This window comes from Panthera tigris, chromosome B3 (assembly GCF_018350195.1).
Source record: "Panthera tigris isolate Pti1 chromosome B3, P.tigris_Pti1_mat1.1, whole genome shotgun sequence".
NCBI classification, from domain to species: Eukaryota; Metazoa; Chordata; class Mammalia; order Carnivora; family Felidae; genus Panthera; species Panthera tigris.
In genome coordinates, this window is record NC_056665.1 from 22,054,393 (window position 1) to 22,072,851 (window position 18,459).

An 18,459-nucleotide genomic window follows, 5' to 3' on the forward strand; every position below is an offset into this window, starting at 1 on the left:
CAAGACATTACGGAATGTGCTTTCTTTTTTTCTTTTATATTTTTAACATTTATTAGTTTTTTGAGAGACAGAGCACAAATGGAGGAGGGGCAGAGAGAGAGGGAGACACAGAATATGAAGCAGGCCCCAGGCTCTGAGCTGTCAGCCGAGAGCATAACAGCTTGAACACGTGAACCAAAAGACCATGACCTGAGCCGAAGTCGGACACTTAACTGACTGAGCAACCCAGGCGCCCCTGGGATGTGCTTTCTACTTCTGAAATATTATTTCAAAAGAACTGTGACTTGTTTAAAAATTGTAAGTTCTAAATAAACAACAGTACATGCCAAAAGCAAAACATACAGAGACACTGAATTATGTTTCTGAAATTTTAAAGGCCATGGGGAAACAGTGAAAAAAATCAAGAGAAAACCACATATATTGCATGACCTTAAAAATGTAAAAAAAAAATATGCCTATATAAACACCAAAAGAAAATAGAGCCAAATCTCTCCATTGATTTCTTTATCATTCTGGGATTCCTGCCTGACTTAAGAAGGCCTCCTTGGGCAGTCTTCTAAACTTTCTCCTAATATTTGTATAATATGACTTTTTACCCTACATTTGGATTTAAAATCCATCTGGAATTTACTCGTCTACATGACATATTGTTGGCATCTAATTCTATTTTCTTCCAACATCATTAAGACAATATTTATTAAATATGACATCTTTTCCTGCTGAGTTATAAGACATCTATACTTCAATCTGCTTGTATAATAGCTACTCTCTTTCAGTGATTTTTATTTTATTTTTCATTTTGGTGCCTGTGCTCTATTCTTTTGTCTAGTATAAACTATGCAATACTTTAAGTATATGACCTAAGTCCCTTCTTCTTATTCTTTTTCAAGCATTTCTTGCTGATATTTATGAGTTAAAAAAATCTAGGGTGCTTGGGGTGCCTGGGTGGCTTAGTTTGTTGACTGTCCGACTCTGGCTTAGGTCATGGTCTCACAGTTTGTGAGTTTGAGTCCCGTGTCAGGTTCTGTGATAACATCTCAGAGCCTGAAGCCTGTTTCAGATTCTTTGTCTCCTTCTCTCTCTACTCCTCCTCGGTGCGTGCGCGTGCTCTCTCTCTCTCTCAAAACTAAACATTCTTTTTTTTTAAATCTAGGGTACTGATATCAAAACTGTGTATTAAACTTATACATTAATTTCAAAAGGATTCGTGTCTTCAAATTTAGTTTCCCCACCCATGAGAGTGTGTATATTTCTTATTATATAGAGTTTTGAGTCCTTTAATTAAAAACTCATACTTCTTGCTCTTGGTATGCATTTCTATGGCAAAATACAAATAAAATATATACAAAGTAGAAAAGAAGACTTGGAAAAATTATTAGTTGGAAAAAAATTAGACTTCCTAATGTACAAAAACCTTATACAGTTGATAGAAAACAACAGTCAGAGGACAGTGGGTAAAAGCCACTGTTTTAAAAGAGGGATGGGGTATAGCTGATGAAGGTAAGAGGGAATGCACCACCTAACGCACATCACAAGCAGTGAAAGAAATGCAAAGCAAAACAAAGTACTTTTTTTTCCCTGATGAGATTTGTAAAACTTAAGAAGAATCTCTAACACCGAGTGGTGGAGAAGATGTGCACCTCTCACATTACTGGTGGAAACATAAATTGAAAAAGAATGTGCCAGCATATACAAAGTATCAAAATGCATATGCCCTTTGAATCATATTTTTAAGATTTTATTCTACAGAAGAGCTGTAATACAGAAAAGACTTTGCCACCCCCAGCATTATTTGTGACAGCAAAAGTCTAAACATTATCCATAGGGGAATATTGGGATAAATTTTGCTATAGCCACACTATATTGTAATAAGCATGTAATTTCTTCCTTAAATCATTTCCTTTCCAGCTTTCCCCTTTAAGGCTGACTTACATTCAGAATCAAAGAAGTCCCCCACCAGCTCTGAGTCTCAATGCTTGATTTTCTTAATTCCGTTAGTAAGAATGCAATCTTGAGATCCATGCTTAGTAGAGACAGGGAAAGCAATCAAGTAATTGTCTGAATTCCAACAGTAGAGCTTTCCAAGGCCCTTTGAAGGAAACCTACATCATCAACTAAAGAGAACTTTACTATCTGCCAGGGACAGGAAGGCCTCAAGATTTCAAGATGAAGGAGTGGAAAGCCCATTACTTCCAGTGACTCTGGTAGAGAAAGTTGGGGGAGGGGCACTGTGTGGTACAGGCATCCTGTGCTCTTTCTGGGCCAAAGAATCAGGTAAACAGGAATGTCAGGGAAATTGAGGAGGAAGTAAAAGCAATGGTGGTATGAAAATGATACTTTGGTCCTTTTGTGACTGTGGGAGAACACCTGTCAGAAACTAAGCAGAATGCAGCAGTATAAGGGGGTTTTGCAGAAGGACATTCAGAAGAGAGAGAGTGAAGGGGAGGGGGAGACAGAGAGAGAGGGATACAGAGCAAGGGGAGAGGGGGAAAGAGAGAGAGAGAGAGAGAGAGAGAGAGAGAGAGAGAGAGAGAGAGAGGAAGAGACAGAGAGGTAGGGAGGCGAAGGGAGACAGAGGCCAAAAGAGAGATTATAGATTGACACACGAGTATATATTCATTTATAATAAAAATAAGGAATAAAAATGTTGTGAGTCATAAGCTTTTGAGTGACAGGATTATAGATAACTGTTACCATCTTTGCTCTTTTATGTATTTTCTGAATTTTCCCTAAAAGTCATATACCACTTTTGTAATCAGAAAAACAGACATTAAAACAAACAAACAAGACATTAAAGCATTTAAATCCTTTCTGCTTTCATCGCAGAGAAGTTTTTTTTTTTTTTCTGAATAAGGCTGCAACCAAACCAGGTGAATAATCACAAACCTAAATCCACATCTGAATATGTGCCCCAGATAAACATCTTGAGAAACCAGTACCTGCAAATGAGGTGCCAAGACTTGAACTTTATTAAGCTGCACTATAATGGGAATGTATGCCTGAAAAGTGGGATCTTGTTCTCAGAGAACTAGATTCCCACCACATAGGAGGGAGGACTGTCACCCCTCCATCTATAGTGCCCCTGGAGTGGCCTCCAACAATGCATGACAAGTCCTCAGGCAGCCGAGAGACTGGAGAAAGAAATCAAAGGATAAGACTAACATCTGGGCAGTAAGAAAGAAAGAAGGACCTTCCCCACTTTGTGGTTTGGGGTCCCAAGAAGCTCAGCTGTTGTGGGAGCTAACATTACAGAAAATCCCTGGGTTTACTCTTTGGGCTGCAGACTAGCCACCCCTGTTTTGATAAATAGTAGGCTGTCCTGGTTGTGGCCTTGTAAACAACTGAGTAAGAGAAACACACAAATGAACAATATGTAGTTATCTCTGTAAAATCCTTTGTTTACTCCTTTGATCTAATTAACATGAGGAAATAAGGCTTAACATGAAAAAGCTTAAAGATGAAAAAGGAACCTCAAATGAGGACATTTGACCACCATACTTGCTGCAGAGTACTGGTTAGCAAGTGAAGTCTTTAGTGTCAGAACAAGAGAGTACTGATTACAATGATAAAGCTGCCCTGGATCACACCCAGCCTGTAAGGATGAAATAAAATTTGAAATAAAATTATTTATTTATTTATTTATTTATTTATTTATTTATTTATTTATTTTTAATTTTTAAAAATGTTTTATTCAGTTTTGAGAGACAGGGAGAGAGAAAGAGAGAGAGACAGAGTGTGAGCAGGGGAGGGGCAGAAAGAGGGAGACACAGAATCCAAAGCAGGCCCCAGGCTCTGAGCTGTCAGCACAGAGCCTGATGTAGCGCTCAAACTCACGAACCACAAGATCATGACGAGAGCTGAAGTTGGACACTTACCTGATTGAGCCACCCAGGCATCCGTGAAATAAAATAATTTAACAAAGTGAGATTCCAGTTCTAGGAAAAGATGGACTAGACACACTGTCACTATTCTTATTACTAAAAACAGCTTAAAACTCTGGGCTTAATATACTAAAACAAAGAAAAAAACAGACAAAAGCAATAAACAAACAAGCCTAGGAAGACTGAAAGGTGGAGAGTGAAAGGCAGACTGGCTAGGGACCCTGAGACTTGGTGAACAACACAATGGGGAGGTCCCTGGGTTTCTTTTATGTGTAATATATCCTGGACTAGGTGCTGGACAAGCCAGCAACTTGGCTATGCCAATAGACACTCTCAAAAACAGCCTGTTCTCTCTGGCCAAAGGACAAGGAAAGAAGCAACCTACCAGGATGGAAAAATTTTATGCAATGGACCAAATACCATGGAAAAAAACTGTGACTCCACCCCACTCCTGAGTGGGGAGCCTAGACTTCTACCCTTGTTGGGCTGAAATGAGACACTCATTTCCTTTCTCCCCAAGAGTGGTATCAGAGCAAGCCGAGAGGGCAGGCAGGACTTTCATCCTTGCTTGGTGGTAAGAAGACCCTCTCGGCCCACACTGTCAGCATAGCTATACGGGGAGGCTGGGATTCCATCCCTATCCAAAAGTAACAAAGCATTCTTCTCTTCTCCACCTAAGTAGTATCTGTAGAGATAAAGTAGGGAATATTATCTATTCCCTACTCTGCCCAGCCATGATAGTAGCAGCTGAAGCCCAATAGGAAACCTGAAATTCCACACCAGCTCAACAGTTATAACAGTTTTATTCCCTCCTCGATTCTCCAGGGTGTCCATGGAGATGGAATGGGGAACTTTGTCTTCCATTCCCACCTGGAAATAACGAGGTAGCACATTATTTCCTCTGTCAGACTACTGTCCAAGGAGGACTGCCAAAACATAAATTTTAAATAGGATTCAGAATCTCATAACATAATATGTAGGGTATAATTGAAAATCACTCATCACACAAAGAACCAGGAAAATCTCAACTTGAATGAGAAAAGACAGTAGATGCCAATACCTATGTGACACAGATGGAATTCTCTGACAGACGTTTTAAAGCAAATATCATACAAATGGTCAATTATAAGCATCCTTGAAACAAATGAGAAAGTAGAAAGTCTCAGTAAAGAAATAGAAGGTATAAAAAAATAATTGAAATTTAGAACTGAAAAATACAACAACCTAAATGAAAAACTTACTGGATAGGCTCAACAGCAAAATGAATAGGACAGAGGAAAGAATCATTGAACTTAAACACAGAACAATAGATATTACCCAATTTGAACAACAGAAAGAAAATAGAAAAAACATTATGAACCTCAGGGACATGTGCGTATAGCACAAGATATAAAATTTGCATCATCAAAGTCTCAGAAGGAGGGGAGAAAGAATCTGGAGCTGAAAGTGTTTGGAGAAAGAATTTCTTAAAACTTCCCAAATTTGGAAAAAAATATAAACCTGCAGAATCAAGAAGTTGAGCAAACCTGAAGTTTTATAAATCCAAAAAACAATCTATGCCAAACACAAAATAATCAAACTTCTAGAAACTAAAGCAAAGAGAAAATATTTTTTAAAAATTATTTATTTATTTATTTATTTATTTATTTATTTATTTATTTATTTAGAGAATGAATCCCAAGCAGCCTCTGCACTGTGAGCACACAGCTGAACACAGGGCTCAATCTCACAAACCATGAGATCATGACCTGAGCCAAAATCCAGAGTCAGATGCTTAAGTGACTGAGCCACCTATGCATCCCAAAGAAATAATCTTGAAAGCTAAGTGGGGGAAATCACCTAATAGTGGAACAATAATTCAAGTGACAATGGACTTCTCAGAAACCATAAAGACTAGAAGGAAGTGGAATAACATTTGTCAAAAGCTAAAAGGAAAGAAATGTCAACCCAGAGTTCTATATCCAGCAAACATACCCATCAGAACTAAAGGGGAAATTAGGACATCTTGGATGAATAAAAGCCTAAGAGAATTTATCACTAGCAAACCTACCTAGAAGAAAGGCCAAGGAATTTCTTAAAATGGAAAAGAAATAACAAACAACAAGAACAACAACAAAAACAACAAAACCCTCCCAAAACTTGGAACATCAGGAAGTACAGAAAAACAATGGAAAGAGTAAAAATTTGAGTAATACAAGACATCGTCATTCTTTTGTAAGTTATATTTAATGGTTTAAGCAAAAATTATAACATTGTCTGATGTGATTCTCAAAGTACTACATAGAAGAAATATTTAAGGTGATTGTAAATAGGAGAAGGTAAAGGCACTTAAAAGGAGGTAAAGTATCTATATTTTATTCAAATTGATAAAATATTAACATCAGTATACTGTGGTAAGTTACTTATATACAATGCAATACTTAGAGAAATTATGGAAAAAAACAAAACAAAACAAAGAACTGAACTCATACGGTGTGTTCTATGACCACAGTGGAATCAAAATTGGAAGTCAATAATAGAAAAAAATTTCAAAAACACTTCAAATACTTGGAAACTGAACAACAGACTTCTAAATAATCTATGGATTAAAGAGGAAGTCTCAAGAGAAATTAGAAAACATATTCAATTGAAAGAAAATAAAAACACAACATATCAAAATATGTAAGACACAGCTAAAGTACTATTAAAACGTAAATTGACAGCACCATTTTTACATTAGAATAGAGTAAAAGCCTCAAATCAATAATCTAAGCTCCCACTTTATGAAACTGGCAATATAAACACACAGCCAGTTAAAAAAGGAAGAAAATAATAAGGAGCAGAAATAAATAAAATTAAAAACAGCAAAACAATGGAGAACAATCAGTAAAACAAAAAGCTGGTTCTAGCAAAAGTGACAAAGGAGAAAAGATACAAATTACCTAGGACAAGAATGAAACAAAATATTGCTGCATATTCTCAGACACCAAAAGTATAACATGGGAACATTACAAACAAGGTGTACACACATAAACTTGGTCACTTAGATGAAATGGATCAATCTCTTGAAAAGGAAAATCTTTTACAACTCACTCAATATGATAGATAATTTGAATATTCCCCTATTAAATAAATTTAATTTGCAATTTCAAATCTTCCTAAAGAGAAATTTCCAAGCTCATACTGTTTCTGAAGAATTTTGAAGAATAACACATGTTTAAAAAAAGAATGCCAATTCTATACAAGCTCTTCCAGAAAAGAGAAGAATAAATAACACTTTTCAATTAAATTAACAAGGACACTATCACCTTAATACCAAAATCTGAGAGATACAGTATATAAAAAAGTAAATTGTATTCTTAATACACACAAATATTATTTATATATCATAAATATTATATAAATAAGTATAATAAATAATATAAACCCTACGTGGTCATGGTATAAAATTATATATGTGTATGTATGAAATTATATACATAAAAACCAAGTCAGATTTATTCCAGGAATGCAAGAATGGTTCAATATTTAAAAATTTATCAATGTAATTTTACCATATTAATAGGCTAAAGAAGACAAATCCCACAATTATATCATTCATGATAAAAAACTTTCAGGGGCGCCTGGGTGGCTCAGTTGGTTGGGCATCCGACTTCAGCTCAGGTCATGATCTCGAGGTCTGTGAGTTCGAGCCCCGCATCAGGCTCTGTGCTGACAGCTCAGAGCCTGGAGCCTGTTTCAGATTCTGTGTCTCCCTCTCTCTCTGACCCTCCCCTGTTCATGCTCTGTCTCTCTCTGTCTCAAAAATAAATAAACGTTAAAAAAATTTTAAAAAAACCTTTCAGAACATTAGGAATCAAGGGGAATTTCTTTAACTTGATACAAAATTATGCAAAAATACTATAGCTAACATAGTTAATGGTGAAGGACTGAGTGTTTTCCAACTATGATTAGGGTCAAGGCAAGGATGTTTGCTCTCACTATGTTATTCAACATACTACTGGAAGTGCTAGCCAGAGCAGTAAGACAAGAAAGGAAATAAAAGACATACAGATTGGAAAGGGAGAAATAAACTGTTACTCTTTGCAGATAAGATAAAAGTCTACATAGAAAATCCTTCAAAGAAGTTACAAAAGATTCCTAGAATAGGAGAATTCAGCAAGTTCACAGGATACAAGATCAATATACAAAAACAAACTGTTATTCCTATACACTAGTAATGAACCCATGAACACTGAAATTAAATATACAATACCATTTGCAATTACTCTGTAAACTGATGGAATACTTAGGTATAAATCTAACAAAATGTGTACAGGACTTATATGCTTAAACTATAAAACACTCATGAAATAAATAAAAGAAGATCTAAATAAATGGAGAGACATATTGTGTTCATGGACTGGAAAACTCAACATTGCAAAGATGTCTCCCTAAAATGAGGTATAAGTTTAATGCAATTCCTATAAAAACTCCAGTAAGATTTTTGTAGATATAGACAATGTATTATATAATTGATATGCAAAGACGAAGAAACTAGAAGATCTAAATGATTTTTAAAAATAAAAAATAATGTGGTATTAATCACTCTAGCTGAATTTCAGACTTATTACACAGCTTAGTTTATTATATGACTATATAGATCAACAATACAGAATAGAAAACCCAGAAATAAACCTACAGAGGTATGACCAATTGATTTTTTTTTTGCTTTGGTTGCATTTTTAACAGATTTATTGAGATATAATTCATGTACCATACAATTATCCCATTTAAAGTGTACAATGTGGGGTGCTTGGGTGGCTCAGTTGGTTAAGTGTCCAAATCTTGATTTTGGCTCAGGTTATGATCTCCTGGTTCATGAGATTGAGCCCTGCATTGGACTCTGTGCTGATAGTGCAGAACCTGCTTGGGATTCTCTCCTTTTCTCTCTCCCCTTTCCCCACTTGCGTGTGTGTGTGTGTGTGTGTGTGTGTGTGTGTGTGTGTGCCTTCTCTCTCTGTCTCTCAAAATAAATAAATAAACATTAAAAAATAAAGCTTACAATTCAGTGATTATTATAATATTATATTACTAAGTTTTTAAAGTTGTGGAAATGTATATGTAACATAAAATTTGCCATTGTAACTGTTTTTTAAGTGTGCAGTTCAGTGGCATTTCAAAAATTAGGAACATTTCACGAATTTGCATGTCATTCTTGCTCATGGTCTATAGTAATTTCTCTGCATCACTCCTATTTTTGTACATGTACTCCCAAAGTGGGTACTGGCCAAGTGATTTTTGATAAAAGTATAAAAGTAAATCAATGGAGTACAGGCAATCTTTTCAGCAAATGGATATCATTTGCTGATTATATACCCATCAGCAAAAAAAAGCCAAAACAAAACAAAACAAAAAACCTCAATCTCATATTTTATACAAAATAAAGTAAAAACAGATTATAGATCCATATGTAAAACACACACCTATCAAGTCTTTAGAAGAAAAAAATAGGAGAAAATCTTTGGGTTGTAGGGCTTGGTGACAAATCAAAAGCAAAATCCACAAATTGGACTTTATTGAAATTAAAGCTCTTGGCTCTGTGAAGGACCCTGTTAAGAAGGTGAAATGGCGAGCTGGGAGAAAAGGTTTGCAAACCACATTACCGACAAACAATTCCTATCTAGAAAATATAAAGAATCTCATCATTCAATTCTAAAAGACAAACAATCCAATTAGAATGTGGGCAAAAGCCCTGAAGAGGCCATATATAAAGAAAGGCTTTTATCTCTGCTACTGTAGCCAGTATGTAAATGGAGCACAACTTGATTCAACAACAGCACCCCAGGCCCTGCAGCAGGGGAGCTTTGTGGATGCAATTCAGAAAAGACTGCAGAGAAGGACGCCAACAAGGGACCAAGGTCAAGGAGGCTTATACACTAGGCCTTCGTCAGCAAGTGCTACGCAGAGAGACCAGGAGACTTCACGGAGATATGGGAAGAGATTCACACTAACCTTATGAACCAGGTATAACTGATAGGGGCAGAAAAAGCCAGTCCCAGCTGCTTTAAGTGCTTAACTCTGAACTTGAGCCAATTTGGTCTGACAGAGAGACATTTTTTGCAGTTATGGCATCTGTTTTCCAAGAGTGCTTCATGGGATGAACAAGGTCCCTGGTGGTCTCAAGTGCCCAAGTCATGGATTCCATGATGTGTATTAATGAGTGTTTTATAGCAGTGCTGTGCCAGGCACTGGGGAGAAAGACAAGGTGTTCTTGCTCGCCTGTGTTGGCAGGTTGTCGAGAGTTTAGCTCAGCTACTTCATGGCATTGGCATACATTTTGTGTGGTCAAATGGCCTGCAGGGCCCTTAAATGACACAAGCCCCCTCATGCAGGCACACCCCCTAAATAGCAGCCTGCAGAATTATAAGCAAATATAAGTTCCTGATATGACTTCTCCAACAGCCCTTGTGAGAGTCTCTGCCATCTCATAGGGCTTCCCCTTTGTGTGCTCCTTAGGTAAGACCCTTGTGAAACTTAACAAAGCCCTGCTTTTTTTTTGGTCTGAATTGAACAATCTGGCCTTATTCCAGCATTCCCTCAAGCATTCCACCCACAGACTCTAACATGAAGGCATGAGCCCCAGGTCCTGCCATCTTTATCTGCACCCTTGCTTGACCTCCCCTTTTTGCCCCCAGGGGCATCATGTACTTCCTTCAGGACCTGCAAGTAATAAACTCTATTGCATTTTCTCGTGTGGTCTTTTGTTGAACTGCAACTGACCATCTGCCATCCTTGGCCTCTGCTTAGCAAGTGTTAATTAACAAGAATAAAACCATAACACAGTTAAATAAGGGAGAAAGAGTTAAAACTGCCAGAAGCACCTCTAGAGAAGGGTGAATACAAAAAAGGGTCAGAGAATGACAAACACCTCAATGCAGAAGGGTGTGGTGAGCAAGGCAGAGGTGCCCCTCTGGAAATCCATCTTGAATTAGGAAGGGGGGATCATAGTGAACATGGGACTACATGCCTGGTCAGCTTGGTACTTACTTCCACAGACCCCCAAATGAGCTGGCATCACACAGGAGTAGTACTTGTGTATTAACCATCTTTTATTTTCTATATTTGATGATTTGACATCTTGGGGCCTTGATAACCCTAAAGGGACAGCTTTTCCCAGAGTTAGCCAATTCCTAGAGATAGTAAAGAACTCACCCCTAAGCATGGCTTTCATATACAAAACAACAAATCTAGGGCCCACACCCTAAACACCTTCACTATGGAGGACACTCCAAGCCACTATCCACCTGCCCCAAATACCCAGGACCAAGTACTAGATGACTAGGGACAGTCCCCATGCTCCAGAGACCACTGGAATTAGTCACATTAGCCAATCCTAACCCTGCTCACCCTGCCTTACCCATCCCTTCCCATGGAAATGACAATAAATCCTCTTGCCCACATTTTACCCTCATTCCCTGTGCTTCCTGACCAACCTGAGGCTCCCTGTGGCATGGTATGCCCCCACTTCTTGGGAACTGTGATTAAGAAACTATTTTTTGATTGACAATCATTTCCTGATCTGTTGGCCTTACTATGTCTCAAACTTTCTATTAACACACTATATTCTAAAGCAACTTGTACTTGAGATTATGACTAGTTAAACTTCACACATTCAGCCTCTTTTTCTGTAACATGATTCCATTCTTCATATCAAGACTTTTCTGGCTGCTCCATCAAGTTAAAGGGGATCCTTTAGAATACTGATAATGAAATTGAGCCAACTCCCCAGACTCATTCCAGAGTGTGCTGAGAAAGTTAGTGCCCCCACCTTACAGAGTGAAGCTCTGTGGGTCCAAGTTCTGCCTGGTATGCAGGGTGAGACCATCTGGAGTGGGGAGGAGTGGGGGATTATACTAGGTCCAGATCAGAGTTTGGGGATGTTGAGTATTCTACCCATTCTGTTTATGATTCAGATGAGGTCACACACAGAGCAGGAGTGCTGATGTGACCAAGACAGAATGAGAATGAGCAGTGATGAAATGAGCCTCATGCTAAATGTTCACTGACTGGTTCATGAGCTGACGAAAGCTTGATTACCCAAAGCAATAGTGGGACACGTCCATCATTTCATTCATCATAGGAAAAAGGCTGATTTTCCAGCAAGTCTTTGACTTGAAGGGGATGTGAGGTGCATTGCAGACTCTCAGTCCTTCAGGGTATAGACCAGGGTGACGTCATAGCTTTGTCTACACTCCCTGCTTCAGCCGGTCTCCTGGAGCTGGCTCCACACGACAAGCAGTGCAGGGTCTCTGGCTATGACATGCTGCTGTGTCTGAGCTTCTCACTTTCCTTCCTGTGCTTTAAAGCACATTGCCCCATCCTAAATCTACCCTGCTCAAAATTGTTTTCCTTCCTTTTTTCTCCCTCTCTCTCTTGCCTTACCTTCCTTTTTATCACTAATCTCCATAATTCTGCCAACTTCACTTGCTATAAATCACTTTGAAGTCACCAGGTTCTCCAGGGGGAATGAAATCTAAATTGCATGATGATATCTGTAATACCTACAAGAGCCCTGAAAAATACAACCACAAGAATGGGAAAGCTTTTACCTCCCTAACACTTCTTAGAGTGAGGTGTTTTTTTTCCTAGCAAAGTTGCAAAACTCCACTAATTTTAAGTCTGAGAATTGATTCCCTGGTTTGCACTGAGGTTCAAAGGATATTGTGAGAATACACATTTGAGATAACAGGGGATAATGCATTTTGTTTGTGTCATCTCAGATTGGGGTCCATTGGCTTGTTCTTGGAAGCTCTCCCTGTGGGTAAACTCTGAGTGGCTGGGAGGCGATGGACCAGGACAGAAGCCCCAAAGGGGATTTTTTTCCTCTGTCCTATTTCCTGGGCAAAGACTTTCTGAGCACTTACAAAGGTGTGGCAAGGAAGTACAGCTATGCAGCAGGGCACAGGGTGGTGTTCTGCCCTGGAGGTCGGTCTGGGGCAGCCCACACAGGTCCAACTGGCAGTGCTAAGTAGGAAGTTAGCCGCCCAGGTAAAGACTCTGGGAAACTGAATGAGCATGATGTGGGGAATCTAATCAAAATGCAACTTAATTTTTGTCTCCTTGACCTCCTATATTCAGGAGGGAATTTAGCTGGGGGAATTCAGAAGAGTTTTCTTTCCACTGGATGAGAATCTGGTATACCCCCCTGACTTATAAACACAGTCCAGATCATAAATGGAATGTATTGTGTCCACTGAGTTAATCACACCTCCATCTCTCAATATTCATTTAAGGTACCTTCTCCTTCAGCCCCTCTAAACCTGGGCTGAGGGATCCTGCCTGCTATAAAGGGGGCGAGGCCTGGTATATTTTGATGAATTTTAGGCAGGGGAAGGGAAGTTTGAACTGAGGATCCTCCAGACCTCACCTTATGTCCCCAGGTCTGGCAGAACTTTTCACTAGGAAACATCATTAATAGGGTGAAAGGCAAACCAAAGAAAGATAGAAAAGTTCACTGAAATCCACAGAATCAAGAAAGAAGTTAATAAGAAATAGCTAATCCAATATAAAAATGGAAAGATATCTGAACACTTCATAAAAGGATACCTGAATGGCCAAGAACCAATGAAAATTTGCTCAACCTCAGTTACCACAGAAATTAAACTAAAATCACAATTAGACACCTCCCAGCTCTGAAATCACTGAAACAAAATATACCAACTGTAGGTGAAGATGTGAAGTATCTGGATCCTTCCTCCTGAGCTGGTGAGAGTATAATTGGTTCAACACCTTTGGAAGATACTTGGCAGTATCTACCAAAACTGATCACACATATACCCTATGACCAGCGATTTCAGTACTTGGTATATACTCAACCACAATGTGTACACACATGTATACCAAAGCATATGGAAAGAATTTTCATGGCAGCCTTACTCACAGAGCTAAGAACTAGAAGCAACCCAAATGAATACCAATGGTAGGCTGGATAAATTGGTATATATGGACGAAGAGTATATTAGTAGTATATTAGTACTATATTAGTAGCACAGTATGAATGAATGACCTATGTTCAATATACTTATCATACAACACACTATAATTCATCACATGAAGTTTACAAATAACCTACAGGTTAGAAGTCACGATAGTGAATAGAGTGGATAGAGAAAAAAGGAGGTGATGGGTTAAAAAACACAAGGGGGCAGAATGGATGCAGATAATGAGCTATTTTTTGGTCTGAGTGGTGATTACAAAGGGAAATGTGCATTTCTGTATAACTCATGAGGCTGTACATTTTGATGTGTGTTTTTCTGTAGGTATGTTATACTTCAACAAAAAAGATGGGCAATAAAAATCTGTGGACCATAAAAGAGCCCTTATGTAAACCTAATAAATAGGCTCATGAAGGACTTCTCCATTCCAACTTCTGTTTACACGCATTTTTGAAAAACAGCCTTCCTGGCACGTAGCTGGGCATTTGCTAGCATGCTATTGATCATTTCACTCAGTCTGAACACTTTTATCCACATCAGCAAACCGCAGTCTGCCCCTTCCTCCAATCCCTTCTCCCCACAGCCAGATAGATCTTTAAAAGATATAAGTTATATCACATAATTCCCTGCTTGAAACTCACCAACAGCTTCCCACTACACTGGAATAAAACCCAAGCTTGCTTCTCAGACTTCAATGTCTTTGTCTTTCAGTACTGCAACCACCTGCTGTGCCCTCTGCTCCAGGCTTACCTGGCACCAGGGCTGTCCAGGACCAGTGCTTCAGGTCTGTCCCCCACACATGCTGGGTACTTCCCACACCCTTTCCTGCACTTGTGGCTGACTTTGCTGGAAGAGCTTCCACAGCACTTCCCACCCTTTTCCTTGCATTCCAAGAATCTGCTTCAATTTCACCACTGCTGAGAAGCTTTCTTCACTCCCACCCAAACTGCCCTCCCCATTATTATATTACCGTACCAATTACTACTTCTGGAGAACTAATATAATCTGTAATAACATTATGCAGCCATCCATCCATCTGTCCCTCTATCCTGTGTGTGTTCCCTTTGGAGAATTTAAGTTCTGGGAACTTGCCTGTTTTGTCTCCCCAGGACCTAGCACATAGCACAGTTCAGGGCATGTCAGAGCTACTCAGTAAAAGTATGTTGACGAAGTAAATGGAAATTATAAAGGCAACTACCCATTCCATCCATTCCTCTGCTTTACACCTGGGCAAAGGTGTTTCCTAAACTCCTGAACTCCAAAGTGAGCGTTCAAGACATTGCCATTTCGGCAAAACTGTACTGAGGTCTTCCTGGCTCAACAGTGTGCTGCATACAGAGGGTACACTAAGACACAGACACTGCTCGCATTTTAGTGGTATAGTGAGACACAAATAGATTACTTCAGTTCATACTGGTTTGTAAGGAAATTATATAATTGTAAACAATGTTATGAAAATGAAACCAATCACCTTTCTTTCTTCTTTCTTTCTTTCTTTCTTTCTTTCTTTCTTTCTTTCTTTCTTTCTTTCTTTCTTTCTTCTTTCGTTTCTTTTTGTCAGGAACCCAAGAAACCACCAGAGGAAAAGCATTTAGAAAGTTTTACTAGTAATTATTCTCACCTACTATTTAAAAAAAAGTATTGCTTAATGACTTCAATAGTGCACTTTGTATTAACACCTTTATTCTGTGGTCTGAAATATTATGCTGTTGAGATGCACTGGCAATCAAAGAAAACAAAACGGACCAGACAATTGTACATGATGTGTGACTGGGCACAACTGTCAGAGAGAAATAGGGCAGAAAGGAGAAAGGACAGCAAAATGCACACAAGATCAGCAAGAGCGAAGAGAATGTCCTGCAGGAAAGAAAGGATGTGTGCTTTCCTGGTGCTCAAATACCTTTGTCGTCGCATCACAAGGACATGCTGGAAGCAATGCGAGTACCCAGCAATGAGGAACACTGCTAGCAAATTTGGTCTATCAACTTCAGTTGAACATTTTTCAGACGTTAAAAGTCATCTAAAAAAATGAAGATGACCAAATGGTATGTTCCCTGTGATGGCACTTTGTAAAATCTGTGCATGTGGACACAGAGATCCAAGCAGGTCATTCCCCTCTGAAAGCTGCCCAGGGTCCTACACCACTTAAAGTGAATGATGGTGACACCTGGGTGGCTCAGTCGGTTAAGTGGCTGACTCTTGATTTTCACTTATGTCATGATCTCACGGTGTGAGTTCAAGCCCTGCATCGGGCTCTGCACTGACAACACGGAGCCTGCTTGGGATTCTGTCTCCGTCTCTCTCTGCCCCTCCCCCACTTGCTCTGTCTAAAATAAATAAAAATAAATGTAAAAAAAATAAAGTGAACTATGAAAATGGCAGAATAAGTCACATGTATACTACTGTGATGTGCAAATGGTGTTCTTTGATCTAATGTTGTTTACTTCATTTAAATTTTTTTTAATTTTGAAATAATTTCAGATATATAGAAAAGTTACAAAAATAATACAAAGGATTCCTATTTACCTATATATAACTATATACCCCAAATGTTAAAGTTTTACATTTTATCATTCTATGTATGAGTCTAATCTAAAGACTCTATTCATTTCACCCATTGTCCCAACAATGTCCTTTGTGGCAAAACACTTGTTTTCTGATCCAGAATCCTACATTGTATTTCATGCTCACATGTCTAATCTAGTTTTTAAAAATCTGAAACAGCTTCTTAGTCTTTCATTTCATGACCTTTACATCCTCCAACTTGGGTATGGAATGTCCCTCCCTCTGGGTCTTCATGATTAGAGTAACTGTACATTTCTAGCAGGGATACAACAGAAGTGATGCTCTGCCCCCAGTGCCCAAGCACCAGATGCCCAAGACACATGATGTCTACTGGGCTCTAGGTGGGCTCGTCACTGATGATGCTCATTTTGATCTCTTGCTCAAGACAATGCCTGTTTCCTTCACTATAATGTCACTATGTCTTCATTTGTAATCCACCTTGCGTGGAGACACTTCATGCACGTATTCTACATCTCAGTGAATTTGTCTCCGCTAGTTTAGCACTCAGTGATATTCTTGCCTAGAACAATTAAAACTTTGGTAGTTGTCAAATGATGATTTTCTAGTTCCTTCCTTTCTTCGACATTTATTAGCTTGTATTCCACTGTAAGAGAAAGCTTTTCCTTTACCCCTTCCCAATTTATTTCTCTATTTATTCCTTTATTTACGTTAGTACAGGTGTATGCACTTTTCTTTACTAAAAATTACCTATTTAATAAGTAATAACCAACTGCTGTTATGATTAGTTTGAGGCTCAAACTATCCCACTGTCCACCTGACTTGCCCCCATCACTCTTTGATGATATGTTTTTTCCTGAAGTTCTAGTTATGCAAACACACTGTGCTTCTCTGACTCTCTTCTCATGGCACCCCCTATTTCTTTGCCAGATAATTCCTACTACTCTTTAAAGAGTCAATTTAGTAAGTTTCCCCAACTTCTCTTATCCTCCCTTCTCAAATCTTGCTATGACCTTGATAACCCATGTTTCTTTTCCATCCTATGCCCTGCCTGCTGGTTTAGGCTTAAGCAGTGGTGTCTGTGACTCAAATTTCTTTCTTACCCAGGTAAAGAACCATTCTGGTCCATGTGAGGTACTCAACAAATAAATATTTGCTGAATAAGTGAATAGGGAAAAAAACCAAAAACAACAGTGGAAATGTTCTTATTCTACATAACCTGTGATTCTATAGGTTTTTATATATTAGATCAAATCTCATAACTTTTTTGTTGAGATCTTCCATCTCCTTGCTAAACTTTTTCCTGTTATTTGAAGTTATTGAGAAAGCCAGATTAGTCTCTCACTACTATTTGCATTTTTCACTTCGTGTGCTGACACTTGGGGCATAATGTTTTAAATTCCTTCTTCCTTTTTGGTTCCCAGATATTGTCCTTCTCAATAACTTAGATGTGTAACACACATCTCAAAAATATTCCAAACTCAGCTTCAGAGAGTCTGATATTTCTTTCCAAATCAACCATCCTGGAGATCTTCCTGTCTCCATTTAGGGCAACCTCATGTTTCTATTTCTTCTGGCCAAAGACTGCAGGAGTCAATGTGAACTATTTCTTTCCCACTCCCCATCTGTCCCATCAGCAAGTCCTGTTGGGTTCTAAATACAATTTGAACACTGACCTGCCTGCTTCCCACTGCTCCCCCTGCCATATCCTCATCCAAGTACTGTCTTTTCTCACCAACAGTATTTATTGCAACTGTCTCCTCCCTAATCTCCCAGAAAGGCTGACACCTAGTTTCAAAACAAGGATCTTGCTAAACCTAAGTTAGATCAAGTCCCCCTGCCCAGGACCCTCCAATGATGTCCCATCTTACTCAGAGGCAAAGCCAAATCCTACAGTGCCTGACAATGCTTTGAATGACATGGTGCTTGGTTCCCCTCTGATCCCATCTGCTTCTCCTCCTTATCTCCCCACCAGCCATACTCTTTCCAGATGTTTCCTCTTCCTGGAACAGACATCCCTCTCCTCCTCCAGATCCTCCTCACAATCACTGCTTGATGAGGCCTTCCCTGACCCCCTTGTCTAAATGCTTAATTCCTCA

General features: G+C 38.8%; 1 protein-coding gene and 1 non-coding gene across 2 annotated transcripts in view; both read right to left on the reverse strand.

Annotated features, from left to right (window-relative positions):
* The window catches only part of OTUD7A (OTU deubiquitinase 7A), a 368,821-nt gene that overhangs the window by 204,697 nt on the left and 145,665 nt on the right, over window positions 1-18,459 (reverse strand). The gene's annotated exons all lie outside the window — the stretch shown is intronic.
* On the reverse strand, window positions 9,021-9,126 carry LOC122239835. Its single transcript, XR_006219217.1, has one exon. It is a non-coding gene; the product is annotated as a U6 spliceosomal RNA (small nuclear RNA).